Consider the following 27,706-nt stretch of genomic DNA (forward strand, 5'->3'; position numbering starts at 1 on the left):
TTACTTTCCAAAATTGTTGTTAGAGTATAATCTTTGGTTGTCCTTTACTTCTGATTTCTTCAGGTTAATATTTGTGGGTGGCAGCACTTTTAGCTGACACCTCCATATTCCTCCATTAGAACTGGAACTTCTCTCCTAGCACATTCTTCTGAGCTTCCAAGTGAGTAAATGAGCTCTGCCCAGCTAAAAAGGGCAAAAAGTGCAAAAAATTTTAGATATTCAAAATAGGGTGCTGCTGATGCCCACTCAAACAGAAAACTGGCAGCTCCTGATGCCAGACAGCAAAGTGTAATCTCAGCTAGCTGGAATTCTCTAGGTAAGAGGCATGGTGAACTCTCTCTTAGATAGGGCTGGGTTGGTAATAACCAGGACCTGTCCATTTCCAGTGTCTTTTCACCCCCACCTTTAGGCTTAGTCTTACGCCAAGCCTTGGGGTTAATAAATCCCAAGGACAGAAGAGAAACGAAGACCCATAGCTTAGGTGTTTAGCTTCAAGTTCCTCTTAGAGCTGATCCAACTCAGACCTTGGCTCCAGCAGCTAGGTTCTTACCTTGGCCAGTGGGACCCTTAGATCCCCTTTCTGATCATTGGATCCTAAGCCCTACTCTTCATGCACTGAAACTACTGGACTGAGGTTCTGTCTTGCTATTACCAGGTCTTCTTCAAGGACTAGTCTTGCCCTGAACCACAGCTCTTGTGCCAGTGTTCACCTGACTAGCCTGGTTTTCTGTTCTACCCTCCTTCTACCTATCATGCCAACCTTTTACATCTCTGCTTCTCTACCTATTTCCTGCTGCCATAGTCTCCTGAGTGAAGAACTAAAAACAACTCATATCAAAGTAGTGTTGTATGGTTTGTAAAGCACTTTTATAAAGTTCAATAGCCTTGAGAAGTAGCCATTACAACTTTTGTTATTTAGTCATTTCAGTCATGTCCAACTCTCCATGACTTCATTTTGGGGTTTTCTTGGCAAAGATACTGGAGTGGTTTACCATCTCCTTCTCTGGCTCATTTTTACATATAAGGAAACTGAGGCAAACAGAGTTAAGTGACTTGTCCAGGGTCACACTGCTAATATGTGTCTGAGGCTGAATTTAATCTCAGGAAAAGGAGTTTTCCTGACTCCAGAGCCAGCACTATCCACTATGCCATCCAGCTAACCCACAATAAAGCATAGATAATGTTAATTTGTACTTTTCTAACTCAACATGCAGTTCAGGGATCTGTTTCTTCTTTTTGTATATGACAAATTTATTTTATTTTCAATTCAAAGAACAACCCCATAAACGAAAGTGACCTCACTGTTTGGGAATTTATTTGAGTTTTTCAGTTTGGGGGAGAGAAGAAAAAGTGGAAATGTATGAGGTAAGGGAATAGATTAAGGAATACTTGCCTTTTGGTGGTAAAATATGAGTGTTTGCTCATAGCTGAGCTCAGTTTTCTTCCCTTCTGTTCTAAGGAAGACCCAACTCAGGCAAATCTAGTGGTTTTGGGTTGGAATACAATGAAACATTGGTAGGCTATAATCAATAAAAATATATTTAGTTATCATAAGAATAAAAAGGATCTGACTATTAATTTAAGTAGTTGCTACTCTCCTCAAAATACTGGATTAGAAAGGCTTCCTGTAGTAAGAATTCCACTAAACTTCCTCTGCACCAGCTCTCTATAGAATGGTCTTTTTATGCTTCAAGCAACAACCAGATGCCAACAAGCAGTTCATGCCCTAGTCCTCTTAGCCAGTCAATCCCAGATAATGGTGTCCTTGCCTCCTTAAAAGGAAGCCATTCTATCCTATATGATGAAAATTCTCTTGTTACAGATCAAACAGCACACAAATAATTTTTATATGCACTAAGTATTACATGGAGAGAATGCAGAGAAAAAACTATCAAACACAAATGGAAATCCAATAATGGGAAAGGGCTGTTTTGTTCAGTAATGAATCCTAAATATTGGAAGTATTCCAGCAGAGGTCCATGGTCCAGTATACTAGAAAAAGAGTTCCTGGACTAAGGAGGGGGGTTAGATTCAATGAGCTACCATCCAACTCTAAATTCTAATATTCTATGAATGGAATTATTTGAAGCCCTGTCAACAATAGGGTATTTCCTAGGTCCTATAAATAGATTTTTTAGACTAGCCCATTCTTTTCCCATGCATTTCACTTGCACAATGGCCTTTTCTCAGTCCTCCTCCTTCTTGAGCTCTCTACAGCATTTAACAATGTTAATCACCCCCTCCTTCTAGTTACTCTCTCCTCCCTGGAATTTTGTGACATTTCTCTGGCATGGCTCTCCTCCTATTAGGATGATGTTTCTTCCAACTCCTTTGAAGATTTGATATCCAAGCCCATTCACCTGTGTGTGAGAAGACTATGTCCAGACCCTCTCTTCTCTCTTTACACTTTGCATACTTTCTCTTCGTGATCTTTTCACCTTGCATGGATTCAACTAGCATTTCTAGGCAGATTACTCCTTGTTTCTATTGAGAGTATCGTAATTCTTCCAGTTACACAGTTCACAATCTAGTAGCTATTCCTATCTGTCCACTCTCTCTCATTTCCAATGGCAAATCAGTTATCAATTCCTCCTCAACTTCATTTGCATCTGTCTCCTTCTTTCTGCTCACAACCAAACCATGTTAGTTCAGGTCCTCATGGCCTCTTGTCTGGTCTACTGCAGTAGCCTCTACACCTCAAGCCTCACCCCTCTCCAGGCCTCCTCCACACTATCAGGAAACTGATATTCCTAAAGTGCAGACCTGACTATGTCACTCTTCCTCTTAAGAAAATTCATTGGCTCACCATTGCCTTCAGGACAAAATACAAATTCTTCCATTTGGCATTTAAAGCCCCTTACAGTAATGGCTCTAATCTATCTTTACAGAACAATTACATGTTACTCCAAACTCACACACACTGTTCTCTAGACAAGCTGGCCTAGTTACTATACTCTGTAAAAAGCATTCTATCTCCAGCCTTTGCACAGACTGTCCCTAGTGCCTGAAATGCTCTGTCCCCACCTCCACCTCTTAGAATCGCAAATTGATTTAATTCAGTTCAAATGCCACCTTCTTTCCTCAGTCCTTGAATTATGAGTGCCACCCTGCCCCAACACTACAGATTTGTCTCATTTTTGTTTTATAATCATCAATGCCTATCACAGATCCTGGTACATAATAGACATTTGCTTAGTCCCATTCAAAACACGGGGGAAGCTAGGTGGCGCCATAGTGCACAGAGCACGAGGCCTGGAGTCAGGAAGACTCATCTTCCTGAGTTCAAATCCAGCCTCCGACACTTACTAGCAGTGTGACCCTGGGCAAGCCACTTAACCTTGTTTGCTTCAGTTTCCTCATGTGTAAAACGAGCTGGAGAAGGACATAGCAAATCACTACAGTTCCTTGCCAAGAAAACACTAATGGGTCACGAAGAGACACAACTGAAAACAACTGAACAATTGAAAATACACCTTAGATAGATGATCATAATTATGACATCACATTTTTCTCCCTTTCATGAAGTGTGAATTAAGGATTTGAAAGCAGGAGTGCAGTTGGAAGGTAAAGAGAAAAAAAGGAGAGGTTTGGAAAATCTGGAGATGGGAAAGGTACTCCCAAGGGATGAAAAGGGAAAGAACCAATATCCCAACATCCTGGTTTCACAGTTTTGCTGAGGGCAGAGGATAGGTGGAAAAACAGAGAAAAATATCTCAGCTTGATATAAGGAATGTTTTTTTCTGACAATTCCAGCTATCCTGGAGCAGAATAGGCTGTCTCAGTGAATTCCCCATCACTGGGGATTTTAAACAGAAGCTAGATGACCACTGGTCTAGGATGTCATAAAAAGAATTCCCCTTTAGGTGTGGGTTGGACTAGATGAAGCCTGAGGTCCCATCAGCTTTCAGAGTCTGTGGTATTTAACATCTTAGTGAAACCCTGACTACTGTGAATTCCAGCTTCCTCTCACCCAATAACAGCTCGGTTCTTCCCTCTTTGCTCCTTCTGGAAGGGGCTGCTGCCATCTTCACTTCCCTGCTGATTGTTCACAGGTGGTTCCCCTTATTTGTTCCCACCTGTTCAGTTTCTCCCAGTGTCCAAACAGCTGTCCCGGGTGCCTGTGGGGAAAAGCTCTCAGACTCATTAACACGCACAGTCTCCTGAACAGTTACTACTAAATGTCTTCTGGACCCATCCCAAATGTATCACTTTATACCTGTCCAAATGGCTTGCCCATCAGCTAAATGATAACTTCCATTTCTCTAGCCTTTATGGTTTTCAAAATGCTTTCCTCACAACAACTCAGTGAGGCAGGGAGTTCAAGGATAATTATCATCCTGGTTGCACATGTGATGAAGTCCAGGCTTAGAAGAAGTTAATGACTCACCTGTGGCTACGTTGCTAAGTAAGTGACAGAGTCAATATCCACACACAGGTCTCCTTCACAACCTACCATCCCCAAGGTCCAAACACCAGGTAATATTCTCCCTAGCAAACTTCCCATCTTTCTATTGATGAGTTCCTCCTGGAGTCTCTATTTTGTGAAGGGGGGAGATCTGTCTGCATTCTCCCTTGGACCTATTCCTGAGTTCCTTAAGATTTCAAAACTATTCCCCTACACCAGGTAACCTTATCCTCTCCAACCCCTTCAGATTCCTTTTGTAGTTTGTCTTTCTGCACTAGAATGTGAGCTCCTTGAAAGCAAGAAATTGTTATTGTTGTTGTTGGTGGTGGTGGTGGGGTGTGTGTGTGTGTGTGTGTGTGTGTGTGTGTGTGTATTTATATCCTCAATGTTCAGTACATTGCCTATCACATACTGAGCACTCAATAAATGCTTTTATCTTTCCTCCCTTCTTCCTTCTTTCCTTCCCTTCCTTTCTCCTTTCCTCCCTCTCTCCCTTCCTCTCTCTACTCTTCTTTCCATTTCTCCCTCACTCTCTTTCTTCTTCAGTCCAGTTTAATAATCCTTACATTGTCCACTCTTTAAAGTCACCTTCCATATTTCTTTCTGTGCACATCATCTGCTTCTTGGGTTCCTAGTTCCTAGCCCTATGCTCTTTTCACTACCACTTACTCCACCCATAGAATGATGCTTCTCACTACACGCTTGGGGAAAAGCAAATCTGGGTCAGGCATTCAAATGGGGGGCTCAAAGAAGCCCAGGGCAATGCCTCACCCAGTTATATCCTTTCTTAAATTTCCTAGGCTTCAAACTTCTCTCTCCCTTTATTTTCCTACCCTCTTTTTCAGGGGCTAACTACTTCTATGGGAAAGAAGGAAAACTCTCATTAAATTAATTACTGATACTGTACCCTTCCCAGGGCTTTCCCTCCATTTAAAAAAAGATATTTATTACTCCAAATGAATCTCTAATTGGAGAAAATTCAGGTATGAAAAAGTGAACAATTTCAGACAGTGGGAGAAAGTATGGAGACAATAAAAGGGAATAGAAAGAGAACTGTATTGACTGGCCAACAGGACACCTGATATCAAGTCCCAGTTCTCTGCTTTCATTCAGTCAAGCATTTATTTAGTACATAATATGTGCCTGGCATTATACTAAGTGCTGGGATACAAAGACAAAGACAAAAAGAAACTATCCCTGCCTTCAAGGATCTTAGAGTTTACATTTTCATGGAGTGCTGGGCAGAAATGTACATAGAAAATTAAATATAAAATATATACAAAATAATTTCTGGGGTGAGACCTCAGGTAGAAAGGGATAGAATCAAGATATGCTTCCAAAAGAAAACTATGTCCCTTGTGTTGAGTTTTAAAGAAACTTAGGGAATCTATATGGTGGATTTGAGGAAGGAATGCATTCCTGGTTTAGGGAATTATTATTGTTGGTTGAGATTTTGTTCAGCTGTTTCATTCATGTCTGACTTTTTGTGACCCCATTTTGGGGGTTTTCTTGGCCAAGATGCTAGAGCAGTTTGCCATTTCCTTCTTCTCCAGCTCATTTTACAGATGAGGAAACTGAGGTAAAGAGGGTTAAGTAACTTGCCCTAGGCTCACTCAGCTAGCAAGTGGCTGAGGCCAGATTTGAACTCGGGAAGATGAATCTTCCTGACTGAAGGCCCAGTACTCTATGCACTGAGCCATCTAGCATTCCCTTGCCTATGGGACTAAGGAGTTCAGTGGTTTATTCAGGTTCATATAATCATTATGGAGACATGACTTAAGTTTGGGTCTTACTGAGTCAAAGATCAACTCTCTATCTGCTTTAATACAATACATCATATGTTATTTAAAACAACAACAAAGGAAAAGCTAAGCAATTACAAAAAGATATTGATAGTAACATCAGACTAGTAGGACACTCTAATATTACTCTCCTCATTAGATAAATCTGGAAAGATAAACATGAAGAAACATGTAGATCTGAATGAATCATTAAACTAATTTTGACTGACATGGAAACTTCTCGATTATTAAAAAATATATTGATAAAAAAAGAAGTTAATGACTCACTCGTGATTACATTGCTAAGTAAGTGACAGTCAATATCCACACTCAGGTCTCCTCCTTTACAACCTACTGCCCCCACAGTCCAATCACCAGGTAATATTCTCCTGAGCAAATGTCCCATCTTTCTATTACCTTTAAAAATTAACCATGTACTGACACATAATCACAAACCACAATATAAAAAGGCAAATATGATAAATGCATTTGCAATACACATTTTAGAATGCTTCCAAAAGACTTAGATATTAAACAAATGGAGTTGGGGGTTAGCTTTCAGCAGACGATTTTTCATTCTAAGCTTTGAGGAGGTTTCAGGTATAACCTAGGAGCAGCAGACTGCCCAAAGTGCTTTTGACCTTGACCTTGGGGTAAGGAAGCTTACAGATAGTATACAGAAACCAAGTGAGTAGAGAGAAGGAGGAAGGTAGAAAAGCAGAATGAAGGTCAAGAAAGCCAACACAAGCAAAAAAAAAAATACTCACAAATCAAAATTGGGAACTGGCACTAAGACATGAGCTGTGAGAATCTGTGACTGATCCTTGGGCTACTATTGAGCACCAGCTATGAAGACAGCAATAGGGATCCATAGCTCAGAGCAGTCAGAGCCTGATGAGAGCAGGGACTGATCCATTAACTCCTTCCATCTGCTTGTGAAGCAATTTCTTGTTAGCATACTATATAAACTTGTTTGTCCTTTATATGATATGTTCAATTTAGATTTTATTTATATACTATAAGCTGTTGTTTATTGTATTTAAAGTTTACAGATATAAAGATGATAAGAAAGCATTCCTTGTTTCAGAGAGATGTAATATTTGGTTCAAAATGCATCTGGAGGCTTGGCAGTAATTTGGAACAGTTAAGTAGATTAAGAGAGGGAAAGAGAAAGAGAGACAGAGACAGAGAGAGACAGAGACAGAGAGAGATACCCAAATTGCCAATATCCAAAATGCAAATGGGGGATTCATAACAAATAAAGTGGAAATTAAGTAAACTATTGGAAACTGTTTTGACCAATTATATGCCAACAAACCGATAACTTAAAGGAAAAGGAAGAACGTTTTTAAGAATATAAAACACTTAGGTAAACAGAACAAGAAATGGAGAATTTAAAAATAAAAATATCAGTCACAAATAACTTCCCAGGACCAGATAGATTTGCAAGTGAATTTTATCAAATATTCAATAATCCATTCAAATATTACATAAACAGCAAAAATAGGATGAGTGCCTACAAAATTCCTTCCAATATAGACATACAGTGTTGATATTTAAACCAGAGAGGAAGTTATGATTTTTTAAATAATAGGGAGGCCAGTAGTAGACTGTTTCAAGCCTAGCAATGAATCTGAAATTCACATTAAAAAGCAGAAAGTCACACCCCTGAGTGAATGTGACCTACTAGGGAAGTTTTGACCATAGGAAGGGAGGGAGAACAATATTTCCTATCATAAGTCTGAGCAATGGGGATTGGCTAAGAGGATAATTGACAGCATGACCCCCCTTGCTTGCCAGCCATCATCTACTACTTCCTTATCCTTTATAGACAATAACATAATAAAAATAGTTATGAATAAAAGTGAGATAAGAAAATACATATCTAAATGAAGACCAACTAATGATGCTCTGAATAATGAATCAGTCAAACAAAAATCATAGAAATAAATAATTATGCTAAATACAGTGATAACAATGAAGCTACTGACGGGACACAGCTACAGCAGTTCTTAGAGGAAAACTAACATGGACTTACATGAACCAAATAGAAAAAATGTAGATTAATGAATTGAACATGTAATTAAAAAGACTCAAAAATAAACATTGTCACAAGAAGAAATCTTGAAAACTAGAGAAAGATAAAGAAATTTGAAAACAAAATAACAATACAACTAATAAAACTAAGAGCTGCTTTAAAAAGACTAACAAGATTAATACACCATTGTCTAAACTGATCAGTAATAGAAAAGAGGGGAAAATTACTAAAATAAAAGCTGAACATAGTAAATTCATAACAAACAGAAAAGAATTACCAGAACTTAACAAAAAGAATTATATAGTGGCAAAAACTAAGAATTCTTTAAAATGATGGGTACCTACAAAAATGTGCAACATCTAAATTAACAAAACAATAAAGTTTTTAAACAACTCAATCATAAAAAGAAATCAAGCAAATCATGAAGGAACTTCTGAGGTAGGGGTTAAAAATTGGGGACTTATACCAGACACGTATGTAAATGAATTATATCAAAGGCTTATAATGTAATCAATACCTACACTATAAAAATTATACCCCCCAAATACAGGTTGGTTCACTTTACCAAACTATAGGATAAATACGGTTCCTGATAACTAAACCAGCAGTAGACAAAGTAAAGAGCAAGAGTCTTATTATTGTGTATTTATCTAGGACAAACAGGGATAAAGCAAGTATGAATTCTCTCAACTATTACTTGATATATAAAACCTCATCAAAGAAACTAATTGAGATGATTAATAAACTCAACAAATTAGCAGGAAATAAATAAAATTGACAAAAATCATCATTCCAATTAATAAGAATCAGGAAGAAATTATAATAAAAGAAATTCCATTAAAATGCATAAAATATCTGAGATTTGTCCAACAAGACTTGCGTGATTTATATAAGAAAAACTATAAAACACTTTTTATAGAAATAGAGAGGTATTGGTAATTGAGAAAGATAGACACTATTCATGTGTGGATCATGTCAATATAAAGTGATAATACTACATGAGTTCATTTACATATCAATCACACCAAGCAGATACTTTTGAGAGCCAGACAATATATTGGAGAGAGTATGTGTAGACCAGTAGTAAATTAAGATAATGAGAAAATTAATTTGGAAGAACAAAAGTCTAGAATCGCGAGGAAAATAAGAACTACAAATGAGGAAACAGAAAATTATCAGACTTTGAACTATGTTATATAGGATTGGTGCAGTGGACAGAGCACTGAGCACTCATCTTCTTAATTCCAAATCTGGCCTCAGACACTTACTAGCTGTAAGACCCTAGGCAAGTCACTAAACCCTGTTTGCCTCAGTTCCTTATAAGTAAAATGAGCTGAAGAAGGAAATGGCAACTCACTCCAGTACCTCTACCAAGAAAACCCCAAAATGGGGTCACAAAGAATTGGACATGACTGAAACAACTGAACAAAATCTTAAATATATGTGTGTGTGTGTGTGTGTGTGTGTATTTATATACATATACATTTGTTCATATACATATAGATAAATATATATTTAGTAATGAAAACTATTTGATGCTAGTTAAAAAACAAACCAAAAAAGTTAACCAGTAGAATTGACTAGAGAATTAAGATAGAGAAGAAATAAAGAAAAAATAGTAACCTATTTTTTCAGAAATCCAAATACAAAATTACTAGTGGAAGGTACTCTTTTTGGCCAAACTAGTGGGAAAACTGGAAAACAGTTGGGTAGAAATGAGATTTAGACCCACAGTTTATACAATATTCTACAAGAAAAGTAAAAATTGATTTAAGACCCAAATATAAAAGGTTACCCCATAAAATAATTCAAAGAAAATTAAATCAAATGACTTTACAACTACATCTATGGTAAAAAAAAAAAGTCTTAGCAAAAGAAGAATAAACAGTATCATAAAAGATAAAACAAAGAGTTTCAAGCACATAAAATTTTTTAAAGTTTTTACATTAATAAAATCAATACAACTAGCATAAGGAAAGAAATAGAATAGAAAAATTAAATTAAATATCACTGACAAAAGTCTGATACCTAAGATATTTAGGGAACTGACACAAACATAAAACCAAAAGCCATTCTCCAGTGGATAAATGGTCAAAGGGGTATGAACAGTTTTCAAATGATGATTTACAAACTAGAAATTACCATATGAAAAACATGATCCAAATCACTAGTGGTTAAGAAAAATGCAAATTAAAACAACTTTGAAGTTTCACATAACACCATGCAAATTGGCATAGATAACAAGAACTGGGAATAGTCAAAACTGAAGGAGCTGTGGGAAGACAGACACAGTAATACTCTGTTAGGGAAACTATGAATTGGTCCAGCCATTCTTAATATCAATTGGGAATCATACAAGAAAAATGGCTGAATCAATGAAAAGTCATTTAATAAGCACTTACTAGTTAAAAGAGGGGCCGCTAGGTGGTGCAGTGGATAGAGTATCAGGCCTGAAGTCAGGAAGACCTGAGTTCAAATCTGGCCTCAGACACTTACTAGCTGTGTGTATAAAAAGAAAGATAGTCCCTGTCCTCAAAAAACTAATATTCTAATAGAGGAAGACAATGTACTTAGGGGAGCAGTAGCTGTAGGGCAAATAATTGATCTGTCTTTTTCAGGAACATAGCTGTTGATCTGGTTACAGTTTGTATAGCTAGAGTTAGAAAGGGGTAGTAGAGGAAGGTCTGGGCCTGTGGTAACTTGTGTGACAATTAAAAAGGTTCCAGAGACATAGTTCCTTGGTAATTTAATTGTTTTGTTTATAAGGTCAGCAGGTTATTAATAAAAGCATGGTAATTTGGCCCTCTCTCAGATCAAAGATCCCTAATGGTGGTGGGGTCACAGTTTGTATGCCTTTCGAAGAGGAGGTGTTCCTGGGGGATACCTAACCACCTCTGATTATTAATTAAATAGGAGGTGGGCTATCCTGGGGTAAGTGACTTAGGTCACTCAAATCTTGGTCAAAGAGATGTCAGTTTCCATATCATCTCTCTTGATAACAAGGATCAAGATTTTCCCAAGACTTGTCAGGGCAAACACAATGAGCAAGAATACATATGTTAGCCTAAACTTAGAATTTCTCTTACAGTCTGATTAGATTTTGGCAATGGTAAATCTTAAAGAGAGATTTCCCATGCTGACTTCTGGATGAGCAAGTAGAAAAGGGGAAGAACTTGGTCTGAATATAACAATTAATTATTAAATAAAAGAGAGAAATATTCATTTTTCACACATGGTGCATCTGGGTCCAGCTAGCTATGGAGAACTTTCACCAACTCATCAAGGGTTCAAGGCCCCACTAAACTGTCTATATCCTTTTCTTCAATGATCCCACTACTAAACTTGTAGCCCAGGGAAATCAAGATGGAGTCAAAGTTCCAAGACAGCAAAATATTCCTAGCTATACTCATTATAGTACCAAAGAACCAGAAACAAAGCTGGTGTCCCTCAATCAGGTAATGACTGAAAAAAGGTACACCACAGTATTTGATTGTAATGGAATATTATATGAAATGAGAAATTCAAAGAAATATCAGATTTGTCTGAAGTTATGTAGAATGAAATGAACAGAAGAAAAAATTCAGTATACAAAATGACTACAACAATGTAAATGAACAGGTGATTAATGATGTGTTTATTCTGCCTGTGATACTACCTATGTTACCTCGAATACCTCCCTATATTTCAGTGTTCTCACCTGTAAAATGATAGGTTAAATGGCCACCAAGTTCCATTCTAGCTTGATATCTATATCCATATGATTCTAAATTTAACTCTAAGTAATTTTTTTTTTTTTTTTGGTGAGGCAATTGGGTTAAATGACTTGCCCAGAGTTACACATCTAGTAAGTGTTATGTGTCTGAGGCCAGATTTGAACTCAGGTACTCCTAACTTCAGGTCTGGTTCTCTACCCACTGCACCACCTAGCTGCCCCAAACACTAAGTAATTTTAAAAATCAGTGTATTTCCTGGAGAACAGATAATGAAACATTGCGCTTTCCTGGCAAAGAAGTAAGCGACCCATTGCACAGAATATGTTCTTGTCAACTCTCATAACAAATAACCAAAGAGTATTTGTAACCACTGTTAATTCCAAAAAAACCAAAGAGCTCACACAAGTTAAAAGCAAAAAGCTTTCTTTATTCTGTTGGGGGAAAGGAACTAGACACATGCATCAGGACCTCCTCTAGTGGGAGACCCAAGGCAGTGAGGCTAAACCTTGATTTATATATTTGTGACTAGATAAAAAAAATCAAACAATGTAGTGCAGCAATAGTGGTGAGGCACAACAGGAACAATGAGGCAAGGTCATCTAGTGACAAAAAGTCCATTCATAGCAGGGCTTCATGTCTGGGCCTGTTGGTGCTGGCCCGAGCTCAAGAACCTGATCGGTTCTGTGATTTAGTTCCAGCAAAGTTCATACAGAGCACAAAGGATTGTTGTTATGCCAAGCTCAGGGCACAGCTTGCTTGCTGGGCCTTAGCCCTGGAAAACAGAGTCTCTAATAAGAGAGAGGAGATCTTGGATCCTGAAAGTCTACATTGTCATATGTATTCACTTTAAAGGATACTTCTATTTAATTGTTTTTGTCACAAGGGGCAGGGGGAGAGTTTGATAAAAACACATAGAGCATCAATACAGTACTTTAAAAGAATTCATTGTATGTTTTCATAGTAAAATCCTGAAACATAGAATAGGATTAATTGGTTTATATCTATTTTCCTTTTGAGTCAGCTTGGGTAACTATTAATTTTCAAATCCTTTCATCTTTACAAAAAAGCCTTATATTTGCGTGGTTGTTAAAGCTATAACTTCAGTCCCACCTTCTCCACAAACACTTTTCTCACCATTCCAGGTTACAATGATTTCTTTCTTCTTTAATCTCCTACAACACATTGCCTATAGCAAACAATGGATCACTTGACTGTATGCTGTATTATAGGATTTTCTTGTTGCTTCCTATAGCTCCATTTTCATTAATTCAGCAAGTATTCATCAATAATAACACTCACAGCTCTTTTAAGTTTTAAAAAGGGGATTTTTTATGAAGTTTCTGTGAGTCCAAAAATACAAGTATTTTCCCCATTTCATAGATAAGCAAACTGAGCCTCAAAGTTTAAGTAACTTGCCTGAAATTACAGTCAGTGAGTACTCAGTGCCACTTGTTCCTCAGTTAGATTAAACACTCTTGACTTCAATCTCTCCTCTAATTGAACTAATTAATTAATTGCCAAATTAATACTTGTCAATCAAAGCTCTGACATAGTCACCAATTATTACAAAATATTCCATGGCTCCCTTTTGGATCATAGTATCATGGTTTTAGAGCTCTGAGGGACCTTACTTAGAGACCACCCAGGTAGTAATTAGGAGGGATTGGATTCAAACTTATATCTTCTGATTTTAAATAAGGTAAACTGTAGCACATAGCCTCACAGTAGCCTGTAGGATAAGATATAAAATCTTTAGTCTAACATGCAAAGCCCTCCATAATCCAAACTTGTTTTTTATAACTTCCATCCCCACATTTACTCTCTGGTCCAGTCAAACTGGCCTATTTCCAAAAGCCTTCAGTCAGAATTACATCTTCCTCCTCTATTCCTCAGCAGAAGTGTTCCCACATGTGTGGAACGTACTCCTTCCCCAGATGTCTGGTAGAATCTCTAGCTCAGTTTAAAACAGCTCAGATGAGCTGCCACCCTCTGCATTTGCCTCCCTACTACCCTCTTATTCATAGTTATTTGTTAGCAATCTCTCCCTCTTGCAATTATTTTAGATTATAGGACCTTGCATACCCATGTATTCACTTGTGTACATACTTATTTTATCCCTCCAGTAGAATGTCCGATATTGAGAGTAGGGGTGGTTTCTCTTTTGTGTTTCGATGCCTAGAACCTAACAAAGTGTAGTGCATATACTGGGCACTTTAATAAAACTTTCCTGAACTGAAAATGGGGGCTATCTCTTTTTGTGTGTGTGTGAGGCAATCAAGGGTTAGTGACTTGCCCAAGGTCACACAGCTAGTAAGTGTCGAGTGTCTGAAGCCAGATTTGAACTCAGGTCCTCCTGAGCCAGAGCCAGTGCTCCAACCACTGCACCACCCAGCTGCCCTGGGATTATTTCTTTTATTTCCCATTTGTCAACCATTGTGCATACCAGTACTAGGCACACAGTAGACACTTGGTAAATACTTTTAAAGACGGAATTAATTAATATTTGAGAAGTTAATTTGAAGACCTCAATACAACATATGCACATATACAGACATCATAAGGATCAACCTACTTTCAACAAATTCATTCAACAAATATTCATCAAGCACCTATTACTATATGTATGGTTCTTTTGTCTCCAGAGCAGTGTCAACTGTTACATAAATTTGCAAAATGTATGTAAAGTTGGCCAAAATAAATACCAAATCCAGGATCCCGTTAGTCATTATTACCTATGTATGATATCTATTACCGTTTTAAAATTTCAGTCCCTTAGTTTTCCATGATCAATTGCAATTACATGAATACACAATAACTGTCTTATTAAATCTGAGTTTAAATATTTGTTGTAGAGCATTAATTTAAAGACTGACCCTCTTTTGAAAGGAATGCCTTTATGAAATTTAATAAAACATGAAGGTCATAAAATTTAATAAACTATTGTACTTTTCCATTTTTAAATTTTGAACAGACTAGATCTAGAGGAGACAGCAGTTTGCCATTTTGCAGTAAGAACAGACAAAATGGAAGACTGAGCATCCTCCATTCCTAGGGGTGGAGGGGAAGCTCAAAACAACATATTCCTATCTCACTAGGAAAGGAGAGATTAAGTACTTGAAGTAGAGTCATAGTCTGGAATCTAGATGACTTCTCCAGGCTCCTCCCAAATCAAGATCCCACAGCATACTGTGGTCAGCAGTTGCCTCAAAACAACTGTAATAAAAGAGTGAGATTCCAGATGCTCATTGTAAGAGTACGCTGACTATGACCGTATGAAATGTTTGGATGAACTAAATACTCCACCCAAGGCAAGACTGCATCCTTAGTTCATGGTTCAGGGGATGTTGAACTATGGGGTGGCATAACACAGAAGCTGAGTTCAGGTTTTCTGTTTCTTTGTTTGTTTTGTTTAATCAAAAAGGCTTCATTCATTGAAACTCACTTCTGAGAACTGAATATACATAGGATGTGAACATCCACAAAGTGCTAGTAAATAACTGAAATATTATTGAATGAGTGAATGCATACCATAGTGGTTTTAATATAGGCCAACCTCCCTTCACCCAATGAGATTTATTTGAAAGGAAAAACAAACATAAGTATACACTGAAAAAATAATTGTACAGAATTTTTATATTAAAAAAATACTGACCTAATTTTGAGAAACCTGTTTTTTTCCCCTAAAAATAAATACGTATGCCTTATAAAACCAGAAGAAAGCATAGCAAATTCCAGGGAAAGGAGGGCATTCAGAAAGGCAAACAAATGTAGGAAATTGTGTCATAGCCCACTGTATGCATTGCCTTCAGGTGTGGGGGAGGGAAAAGGAAAGCCTGGCTTTCAGTTGTTGAGGAAAGGTGAAGATTAGTAGCACATGTCATCGTAATATGACATAGTCAATATTCACATGATTCTTCATGTGAAGTAAATTTTCAGGTCTCCAAGAATCCAGAGTCTTCTTCTACATGGTTTTCTTTGTCTGCAACTTTGCTAAAGTTGTTAATTTCAATTAGTGGCTTTTTAGTTGATTATCTAGGTTTTTCTAAACCTTTTTCATCATATCTGCAAAGAGTGATAGTTTTGTTTTCTCATTGCCTATTCTAATTCCTTTAATTTCTTTTTCTTCTTTTATTGCTATACCTAGTATTTCTACTACAATATTGAATAATAGTGTTTATAATAGGCATCCTAGGTTCACCCTGATTTTATTTGGAATGCTTTTAGCTTATTCCTATTATAGATAATGCATGCTGATGGTTTTAGGTAAGTATTACTTACATTTTAAGGAAAGCTCCATTTATTCCTATGCTTTCTAGCTTTATTTATTAGTTCAATGATTTTCTTACTTTCAATTTTATTAATCTCTCCTTTGATTTTCAGGATTTCCAATTTGATATTTAACTGTGAAGATATATAATTTGTTCTTTTTCAATTATTTTTTAGTTGCATGTCCAATTCATTGATCTGTTCTTTCTCTCTTTTATTGTTGTAAGGGTTTAGAGATATAAATTTTCCTGTGAGTACTGCTTTCACAGCATCCCATAAATTTTGGTATCTTGTTTTGTTGTTGTCTTTCTCTTTAATGAAATTATTGATTGTTTCTATGATTTGTTCTTTGACCCACTTATTCTTTAGGATAAGATTAGTTTCTGATTAATTTTTAATCTATCTTTCCATTGCCCTTTATTGAATGTAATTTTTATTGCATTATGATCTAAAAAGGATTCATTTAACATTTCTGCTTTTCTGCATTTGGTTGTAAGATTTTTATGCTCTACTACATGGTCAATTTTTGCTGAGAAAAAGGCATGTTCCTTTTCTCCACAGATCTATTATATCTAACTTCTAGAATTCTATTCACCTCCTTAACTTCTTTCTTGTTTAATTTTTGGTTAGCTTTATCAAATTCTAAGATGAGAAAGTTGAGGTCCCCCATTATTATAGTTTTATTGTCTATTTCCTTCCATAACTCACTTATTTGAATTTGAATGTTATGACAAAACAGAAAAATGATAAATGTTGGAGAAGATGTAGGAAAATTGGAACACTAATGTATTGTTGGTGGAGTTGTGAAATGATCCAACCATTTTGGAGAACAATTTGGAACAATGCCCAAAGGGCTATAAAAATGTGCATACCCTTTGACCCAGCAATACCACTTCTAGGGCTATATCCCAAAGAGATCATACAAATGGGAAAAGGACCCACATGTACAAAAATATTCATAGCAGCTCTTTTTCTGGTGGCAAAGAATTGGAAATTGAGAGGATGCCCATCAATTGGGGAATGGCTGAGCAAGTTGTGGTATACGAATGTAATAGAATACTATTGTGCTATAAGAAATGATGAACAGGCTGACTTCAGAAAAACCTGGAAAGACTTCTATGGTCTGATGCTGAGTGAAGTGAGCAGATCCAAAAGAACGTTATACACAATAACAGCCACGTTGTGCAATGACTAATATTGATAAACTTAACCAATCTCAGCAATACAAGGATCTAAGACGTCTCCAGAGGCCTCGTGATGGAAAATGCTATCCACATCCAAAGAATGAACTATGGAAGTTGAATCGCTATCTTTTTTTTTCTTCTGTTGAGTTCTGTTTCCTCTTTCTGATAGTTCCTCCTATTGGTTTTAATTTTTACTTATAGCTTTGCTAATGTAAAAATATGTTTAATAGGAATGTAAATGTATAGCCTATATCAGATTGTGCACCGTCTTGGGGAGGGTGGTGGAGAGGAAGTGGGAGAAAAATTTAAACTCAAAAGCATATGGAAGTGATTGTTGATAAATCAAAATATATTAATAAAATAAATCTTAAAAAAGAATTTGAATGCTAGTACATATATCTTTAGTATAGATATTACTTCATTGTCTGTGGTACCTTTTAGCAAGATATAGTTTCCTTCCTTACCTCTTTCAATTAGATCTATTTGCTTTTACTTTATCTTAGATCATGAGTGATACTTCTACTTTTTTTAAAACTTCAGCTGAAGAATAATGGATTCTGCTCCAGCCCCTTACCTTTACTCTATGTGTGTCTCTGTACTTCAAATGTCTTCTTGTAAATAGTATATTGTAAAATTCTGGTTTTTAATCCATTCTGCTATCCACTTTTGTTTTATGGGTGAGTTCATCCCATTCATATTTACAGTTATAAGGATCTTTTGATCCTCTTTTTCCTTTATCCTTCCCTCTCTCTTACCTTTCATCTTGTCCCTCTTCCTAAGTTTTTTATGTGTTTCTGATCACTACCTCCCTCAATCCACTCTCCCTTCTATCAGTTCCCCATCCCTCACCTGTTTCTCTTATACTTAACTGTCTTTTATGTATAGGGTATAGTGTATACATATAGGGTATAGGATAAAATATGTTTCCTTATCCAACCGAGTGTGTATCTTATTCTCTCTTTGAGCCAATTCTGATAAGAGTAAGGTTCAAACATTGGCCACCACCTCCCCATCTTCCTTTCCGTTATGAGTGGTTTCATGTCTGCATTATTTAAGATAATTTATCCCATTTTATCTCCCCCTTCCCTGTTCTCTCAGTGAAATCTTCTTTCTCACCCCTTAATTTTGTTGTTGTTGGGTTTTTTTGGTTGATATTTTTTGGATATCATCCCATCATAGTCATTTCATACCTATACAGTCTGTCTATATAGACTTCTTTTAATTGCTCTTATGGAGATAAAGTTCTCAAGAGTTAAAAATATCATCTTGCCTTGTAGGAATATAATCAGGTTAACCTTATTGTATCTCTTATTTTTTTCTCTTTCTTTTTTACCTTTTTATTTATTTCTCTTGAGTCTTATACTTGAAGATATAGATATATATATATATATATATATAGACATATAGACATAGATATATTTAAATTCAGCTGTGGTTTTTTAATTAGGAATGCTTGAAAGTCCTCTTATTTCATTAAATATCAATTTCTCCCACTGATGGATTATACTCAGTTTTGCTGGGTACATGATTCTTGATTATAATACTAATTCCTTTGCCTTCCAGAATATCATATTCCAAGCATGCTTATTCTTTAATGTAGTAGTTTTCTAAATACTGTGCAATCCTGACTGTGGTTCCATGATATTTAATTTGTTTCATTCTAGCTGCTTGCAGTATTTTCTCCTTGAACTGTGAGCTCTGGAATCTGGCTATGACATTCCTGGGAGTTTTCATTTGGGGATCTCATTCAGGTGGAGGAATCTGTGGATTCTTTCAATTTCTATTTTACCCTCTGGTTCTAGGATATCAGGGCAGTTTTCCTTGATGATTTTCTTGAAATATAATGTTCAGGCTCTTCTTTTTTTAATCCTGGATTTCAGATAGTCCAATAATTCTGGTTTTTTGTTTGTTTTGTTTTTGTTTTTTTGGCTAGTCAATGGGTTTAAGTGACTTGCCCAGGGTCACACAGCTAGTAAGTGTCAAGTGTCTGAGGCCAGATTTGAACTCAGGTCTTCCTGACTCCAGGACCAGTGCTCTATCCACTGTACTACCTAGCTGTCCTTTAGTCCAATAATTCTTAAATATCTCTCCTCAATCTATGTTCCAGGTCAGTTGTTTTTCCAATGAAAAATGTCACATTTTCTTGTTTTTTTAAAAATTATTTTGATTTTGTTTTGTCATTTATTAATGTATCATGGAGTCATTAGCTTCCACTTGCCCAATTCTAAGTTTTAAGAAATTTTTTTTTCAGTGAGTTTTTTTGTACCTCCTTTTCCATTGGACCAATTCTATTTTTAAGGAGTTATTTTCTTCAGTGAACTTTTTAATATCTTTTTTTCCAATTTGGGGGTTTCTTTTACCAAGCTTCTGACTTTTTAAATGATTTTTATATTACTCTCATTTTTTTTCCCATTTTTTCTTCTACTTCTCTTATTTGCTTTCAAAAAATCTTTTTAAGCCCTTCGACTAGTTCTTTTTTGGGGGCCTGAGACCAATTTGCATTTTTCTTTGAGGCTCCACCTGTAACCATTTTTACACTATTGTCCTCTTCTAAGTTTGTGGAATGGAAAATGAGCCTCCCCGTCACCATAGTAACTTTCTATAGTCAAGGTTTTTTTTTTGGTTTTGCTTATTTTTCTGCCTATTTTGTGACTTTGTACTTTTATGTAAGAGTTGGACTCTGCTCCTGCAGTGTCTCAAGCTTCTTGTGCCAGAGCTTTGGCCTTGCTGCTGGCTTTCACTAGGCCTCAGGGCCTAGCTGCTGCCTTGTAGTGAGGGTAAGACCCTCCCTGCTTACTTGTACTGGGGACAGGACATTCCTGTTGGCCTCCTTTGGCATTGGGGTCTCACTGCTGGCCTGCCCCAAAGGTAGGGCCTTGCTGTTGGCTTACTATGAAAGTGGGGCCTTTCTGCTTTCTGGCCCCAGGGATAGGGTCTCACTATTTGTCAGAAATGGGGCATGTCCTCATTGGTGGCCTGTACTGGGGATAGGACCTTGCTATACTGCTAGTCTGGGACCACTGCCTTGCCTCCAAAGCTGCTAACTTCCATGGGGGCAGGGTCTCACTGGAAACTTTCTCTGTGGCTCAGAACCTTGATTAAGGCCCCCTGGGGTACAGCATGCTGCTACTTCTTGTTTACTTGGATTTCCTCCCACCCCAGTGATACTGACCTTTCCTGTTGTGCTGATAAGTTTCTTCCGCACTCCTAAATTGTTTCTGAGTGATTTTCAAGGTTGTTTGCAAGAGAATTTTGGAAGGCTCCACGGAGTTCCTTCCTTACTCTGCCATCTTGGCACTGGAAGATTTATCTTAATTCTTAAAGGAAAAGTTAAACGAGTTTCAGGAGGAAATAGTAAAACTATACTAGTGCGAAGCCCCAATTTATTCCTCTCAGACCTAGATAAATCTAACTATAAAATAAATTGAAAAAAAATTAAGGAGATGAATAGACTTTTAGAAAAGGATAGTTAGAAAATATTTTTAGAAAATATTATAGACCTCTGGAGAAAACCAAATGGGAAAAGAAATGATATCTTTTTCTCAGTTGTACCTAGCACTTTTATAAAAATTGACCATGTATAAAGGCATAAAAATCTCAGAAACAAATGCAGAAAAGCCATAAATGTTAAATGTATTCTTTTTAGACCATAATGTAATAAGAAAATTAAATTAAATTAAGGGCTTTGGAAATTGGAAACTAAATAATCTAATCCTAAAAAATAAGTAGATCAAAGAACAAATCATAAAAATGAAAGATAATTTCATTAAAGATAATAACCACAATAACTAACATAACAAAATTTGTGGGATGCAGAAAAAGTAGTACTTATGTGTAAATTTATATCTCTATATGCTTACATCAATAAAAGAGGAAGAGCAGATCAATGAATTGGGCACAAAACTTAAAAAAAAAATTAACAATCTCCAATTAAACACCAAATTAAAAATCCTAAAAATCAAAGGAAAGATTGATAAAATTGAAGATAAAAAACTCATTGAACTAATAAAAATAGAAGCTGATTTTATGGGAAAAAACAATAAAATAGATAAACTATTGGTTAATTTGATTTTTTTTAAAGATAGAAAACCAAATTACCATTATCAAAAATGAAAAAGGTGAATTTATAACAATGAAGATGAAACTAAAGCAAGTAATAGGAGCTACAGATACATAATAAAAATAAAAAATAAAAAAAGACAATCTAAATGAAATAAATGAATATTTACAAAAATATATATACATAACCCAGATTAACAGAAGAGGAATCATAATAATCTTATCTTAGAAAAAGGAATTGAACAAGTCATAAATGAGCTCCCTAAGAAAACAACCCAATACCAGATGGATTTACAAGTGAATTCTATCAAACATTTAGAGAATAATTAATTCTAATACTATAGAAATTGCTTGGAAAAAAGATAAAAAGGAGGCCTACTAAATTCCTTCTATGACACAAATAGGGTTGGGATACTTAAATGAGGAAGAACAAAAACAAAGAAAGAAAATTGTAGACTAATTTCCCTAATGAATATTGATGCAAAAAAATTAAAGTAAATATTAGCAAGGGGATTACATTAATATATCACAAAAATCATACACTATGACTAGGTGGGATTTTTATAGTGCTGGTTCAATATTAGGAAAATTGTAAGCATAACTGACATCAATAAGAACAACAACAAAAATCATATGATTATTGTCAATAGATGCAGAAAAAGCTTTTCACAAAATAAATTATCTACTACTAATTTAAAAAAAAATACTGGAAAGCACAGAAAAATGTAGCTTGTCTTAAATTGATAAGTAGTATCTATCTAAACCAAAAGCAAACAATCTATAAAGGGGATAAACTAGAAGTCTTTCCAATAAGATCAGGGATGAAGCAAGGATGTCCATTATCAGCATCATTATTGAATATTGTAGTAGAAATACTAGCTATAGCAAAAAGACAAGAACAAGAAATTGAAGGAGTAAGTATAGGCAACAAGGAAACAAAATTATCACTTTTTACAGCATGCTTAGAGAACCCTAGAGTCAACTAAAAATCTAGTTGAAACAAGTAACAACTTTATCAAATTGAAGGTTATAAAATAAACTCTCACAAATCATCATGTTTTCTATATATTACCAACAAAATCTATCAGGCAATAACAAAGAAATTCAATTTAAAATAACTGCAGACAGTATAAAACACTTCGGTGTCTATTTGACAAGACCCACACAGGAACTACATGAACACAATTATAAGACACTCTTCATCAGATAAAGGCAGATTTACATAATTGGGGAAATGTTAATTTCTTATGAGTAAGGTGACCCAATATAATAAAATGACAATTCTACCTAATTTACTTATTCAGTTCCATAACAATGAAAGTACCAAAAAATTACATTATAGAGCTGAATAAAAAATAATAACAAAATTCATCTAGAAGAACAAAAAGCCAAGACTATAAAGGGAATCAATAAAAAATGTGAGGGAAGAGGGCTAAGCAGTAAAAGATTTCAAAATACATTACAAAACAATAATCATCAAAAACAGTTTGATGCTGGATAAGAAATAGAGTTGTTTATTACAGGAATAGATTGCGTACAATATACAGAAGCAAATGAGCACAGTTGAAGAGAAAGTGGCAACCTGCATTGACAAAATGAGATTCCTCACTTGGGAGTTTCTTGTACTAATGAAATCCCTATTCTGAACCCTGCTTATCATCATGTGAGACTGTGTATTATAGTTCTGTAAGTAAATATTTCAATCTGATAGACTATAAGCTTCATGAGGCCAGATTCATGTCTAACTATTGTATTCCAAGTGCCTCCAAAAAGGATGGGATTTTAAAATTTGTGAAAAGAGGCGAGGGGTATTTCCTCTGGAAATGAGGAGGGAGGAATTGGATCAAAGGTCTCTAATATTCCTGAGGGGGGGCTATATCATCTATAGAGAGATATTCCAAAGATTACTGAAATGTAAGAGCCATTATAGTTTAATGGAAAAGCCCCTGAACTTGGAATCACAAGACCTGAACCCTAATTTTATCACTTATACGCATGACGCTAGAAAAGTTTTTGAGATTTGGTTTTTCAATTTCCTTATCAGTGTAGTGTGAGTAGCTAGGTGACACAGTGGATAGAGTGTTGGGTCTGGAATCAGGAAGACCTTAGTTCAAATCTGGCCTCAGACTTATTAGCTGTGTGACCCTGGGCAAATCACTTAGTCCTCTTTGCCTCAGTTTTCTCATCTATAAAATGAACTAGAGAAGGAAATGGCAAACCATTCCAGTATCTCTGCCAAGAAAACCCCAAATGGGGTCACGAAGAGTCAGACACAATTGAAATGACTGAACAACACAAAATCAATGTAGCACATGTATTGAGGGAGCAAAGTTGATCAAAACACTTCTGATCAACTGATCACACACTCTCCCCCTCCATGAATTCACCAGGCACTGGCCTTAGCACCCTACCAGTTCCTATTCACACAGTTCCTATACCTTGTTGGTATCTTCAACAGCAGTAATGAAGTTGAGAAGATGGGAAATTTAGGGGTAAAGATAATAAGTTATTTTGGACTTATTAGTGAGTTGTTTTGGACATATTGAGTTTGAGATGCCTGTAGGACATTCAGTTCAAGATCACTGGAAGCTAACTGGTAGTGTGTAGCTGTAGCTTAGGACAAAGCTCTGTACTGAACATATATAGATCTTGGAATCATCTGAAGAGAGATAATAATTGAATCCATGAGAACTGATTAGATCACCAAATAAGATCATATAAAGCAAAAAGAGAAGAGGGTCCACAACAGAGCTTTGGAGGACAGAGCCATGGTTAGAGGACATGAAAGAGAAGAAGAGCCAACAAAGGAGAGTGAGGAGAGAGAGGTTAATTAGGAGCAGAACCAGGAGAGAGAGGTGTCATGAAAACCAAGAGTGGAGAGAGTAACCAGGAGAAGGTGATCATTAATGCCAAATATTTCAGAAAGATCTAAATGCATCAGAAATAATAAAAGACATGGCAATTAACAGATCATTGGTAACTTTGGAGAGGACAGTTTTAGTTTAATGATAGATTGGAAGCTAGATGGCAGAGGGTTTAGAAGACATAGTGAAGTAAAAGCACCTAATGTAGACTGCTTTCTCAAAGAGTTTAATCATGGAGAAAAGGAGAGAGATATGGGACAATAACTAGCAGAGACAGCAATATGAAATGAGAGTATTTTAAGGATGGAGAAGACATGGACTTATTTAAAGGTAGCAAGGAAGGAGTTAGTAGATAAAGAGAGACTGAAAGTGAGAGAGGGAGAGAAACAGAGACACGCAGACTGAAAGAGACTTACAAGAAGGGCAATTTTCTTAAGAAGTTGGGTGGGATAGGGTTTGGCAAGAATGGCCATCTCTTCATCTTCAACCAAAGTGAAGCATCACCTAGTGAAGAAATATTTCTGAAAGATGTGAAATGAGAAGGAGGGGAGAGCTCAATGAATGCTTTCAAAATTTTCAGTCTAGTATGAGGCAATGTCCTCAATATGGAGGGTGGGGGTGACATGGTAACCTCGAGGAGTGATGTGAAGATTGGAAATAACAACTTCAGAGAGTAATAAGCTCTGGGAGATCCACTAACTGTCCTGCTCAGCAGAGATACTAAACCCAAGTGGAGCAGCACAAGGATGTTACAATAAAGTAAAAGTTATAGGGGCCCTGTAGTCTTGGTAGTATGAGTTGCCTTGGTTGCCTGTGTTCTCTAAGTATGTGTCTCTTTGTTAGTGTACTCTAAGTATATTCACACTCTTCTCACTATAGGTAGTGATAGAAGAGGGCATCCAAGATTTACAGGGAGAACATTTTGTTACTGTGGATTTTACCTTGTTATTTCAGTAAATACTTTGCTTTAATCTAATTGTGTCTATTGGCTATTAAAGGTAGATGTACCAGTAGGAGCTCATGAAACATGGTTTTTGGAATGTGGACACACATTCCTTCAAGAAGAAGGTTTCCAATTCCCCAGGCTGAAGAGAATTTGAGCTGTGAGTGTAAGTTAGAGAGTAATCTGGAGGGGATGGTATATCAGTAAAATGGGGACAATATTTATACTCCTCTGACCTCATGGGGTTGTGAGAAAAGCATTTTGTACACTGTAAAGCCCTATAGTAATGCAAGCTATTGTCATTTCAACTCAATTTTTCATATTTAAATGTTCCACTAAATATTTATTGGTTTTCATAAGCTTCTGTCAGAGACCTATTAGATTTCTAATTATTGTTTTAACCAAAATGCACAGTGTGATTATTGCTTGATTTTCTTTTGAAAAGCTGTGTTTGTCCACTAGTACTCTAAACAGAAGCACATTTACAATAAGCAAAATGATGTGTGGTTTTTTTTCTCCCATTGACCAAACATTCAAAGTCTTTCACAATCTGCCCCTGTCTTACCTTTCCTGATTTCTTATATCTTATTCCCCCTCCATGTATCCTTCAATCCAGTGGTACTGGCCTCCTTGCTGTTCCTTGAACAAGACACTCCATCTCTAGACCCCAGGCATTTTCACTAGCTGTTTGTCATTCCTGGGATATCTTCCCTCATCTCTGCCTCTGGTTTTCCTGGCTTCCTTAAAGTCCCAGATAAATTCCCACCTTCTGGGAGAAGCCTTTCCTAACTCCTTTTAATAATAGTGCTTTCCCTCTATTGGTTATCTCCAATTTACCTTGCATATTTTGTTTGTACATACATAGTTGTTTCAATGTTGTCTCTGCCATTAGCTTTTTGAGAGCAGAGAGTACCTTTTACCTTTATATTATAAGAGCAAAACACATAGTATGTTTATTGACATTGCATTATTGACTGATTGACTAGGTTTTTTTAAGAGTGACACTTTTATGAGTGTGTCTGTAGCTTTACTTCCTTTAATTCACCAATTTCTGAAAAATGATGATATTAATCTATATTCTGGAGCCAAGCTCAAATGGCCCAAATATCTTAGCTACCATTTTCAAGTATCATCTCTTACAAAGGTGACCAGTAACAAAATGCTACCTCAGTACTTTGTAAACTACAGCAACAAAGGATTACCGAAAAAGAAAAGTTTAATTAATTGACCTAATGATTTCCTTTTGACTGTATTTGAAACACTGTCTTAGGCTTACTTCTTTGCTCTTTCCACATTTTCTCTCTTGGTGACAGTGGACTTAATTAGCATCTCTGTGTAAATGACTCCCAGGTGTACATTTCCAGTCCCATCTTTCTTCCAAGCACCAGTCCAAGGTCTTAAACGGCCAATTTATTGAACATTTCAAGCTGAATGTCCTATAGGCATCTCAAACTCAACATTTCTAACACAGAACTGATTATCATTTCCCACATACCCAACTACATTTTGAACTTCTCTATTCAGCTGAGGACACCACCATCCTTCTAGTTGTCCAAGACCACAACCTTGGCATTATCCTTGACACTTCAGTCTCCCTTACTCTACATAACCAATAACTTACCAGATCTTGCCATTTCTCCCTCTATAGCATTTCTCGTCCATTCCCTTCTTTCTAGTCACATGGCAACCACCCTAGTTTTTGCCCATGTCACCTCTTTCATGCAGTACTGAAATAGTCTTCTAACTGATGTCTTTGCCTCAAAACTCTCACCTCTCTAGTGTGTGTGTGTGCGCACATGCGGTGTGTGTATGTTGCCCAATTTTTTTTTCCCTACAGTGAAGGTCTGACCATGTTTCTCCCCTATTCAATAAGCTCCAAATCCTCCCTATCACCTGAAGGGTCAAATATAAGCTCCTATGAGGAGGTTCAATGTCTTTGACAACCTAAAACAGCCTTTACAACCTAATGTACAACACTCCTCTTGACACACTCTGCAGTCAAGCCATATAGCCTTCCTGATGTTCCTCATACATAAGACCCCCATTTCTTCTCTTTGTCTTCACAACAGCTGTTCTCCAATGAGTCAATATCCATAGATATTCATTAAGCAACTATTATGTGGCAGGCACTATGCTAAATGCAGGAAAGACAAATACAAGCAGAAAGACAGAAAATTAAATTCTAATGGGGAGTGGTGTCAAATAACTGGAATTTGCAGGGATGCTTATCAGTTGGGGAATGGCTTAACAAGTTGTGGTATATGCTTGTGATGGAATATTACTGCGCAGTAAGAAATGATGAGCTCAATGATCTCAGAAAAACATGGAAAGACTTGCATGAAATAGTGAAGAACAAAATGAACAAAACCAAGAGAACAGTGTATACAGCAACAGCAATATTATGTTAAGAATGACTATGAGCAAACAAAGTATTTTGTCTACTGTAAATACCC

This window comes from Phascolarctos cinereus, unplaced genomic scaffold (assembly GCF_003287225.1).
Source record: "Phascolarctos cinereus isolate Bilbo 61053 unplaced genomic scaffold, phaCin_HiC Scaffold_4;HRSCAF=312, whole genome shotgun sequence".
Taxonomy (NCBI): domain Eukaryota; kingdom Metazoa; phylum Chordata; class Mammalia; order Diprotodontia; family Phascolarctidae; genus Phascolarctos; species Phascolarctos cinereus.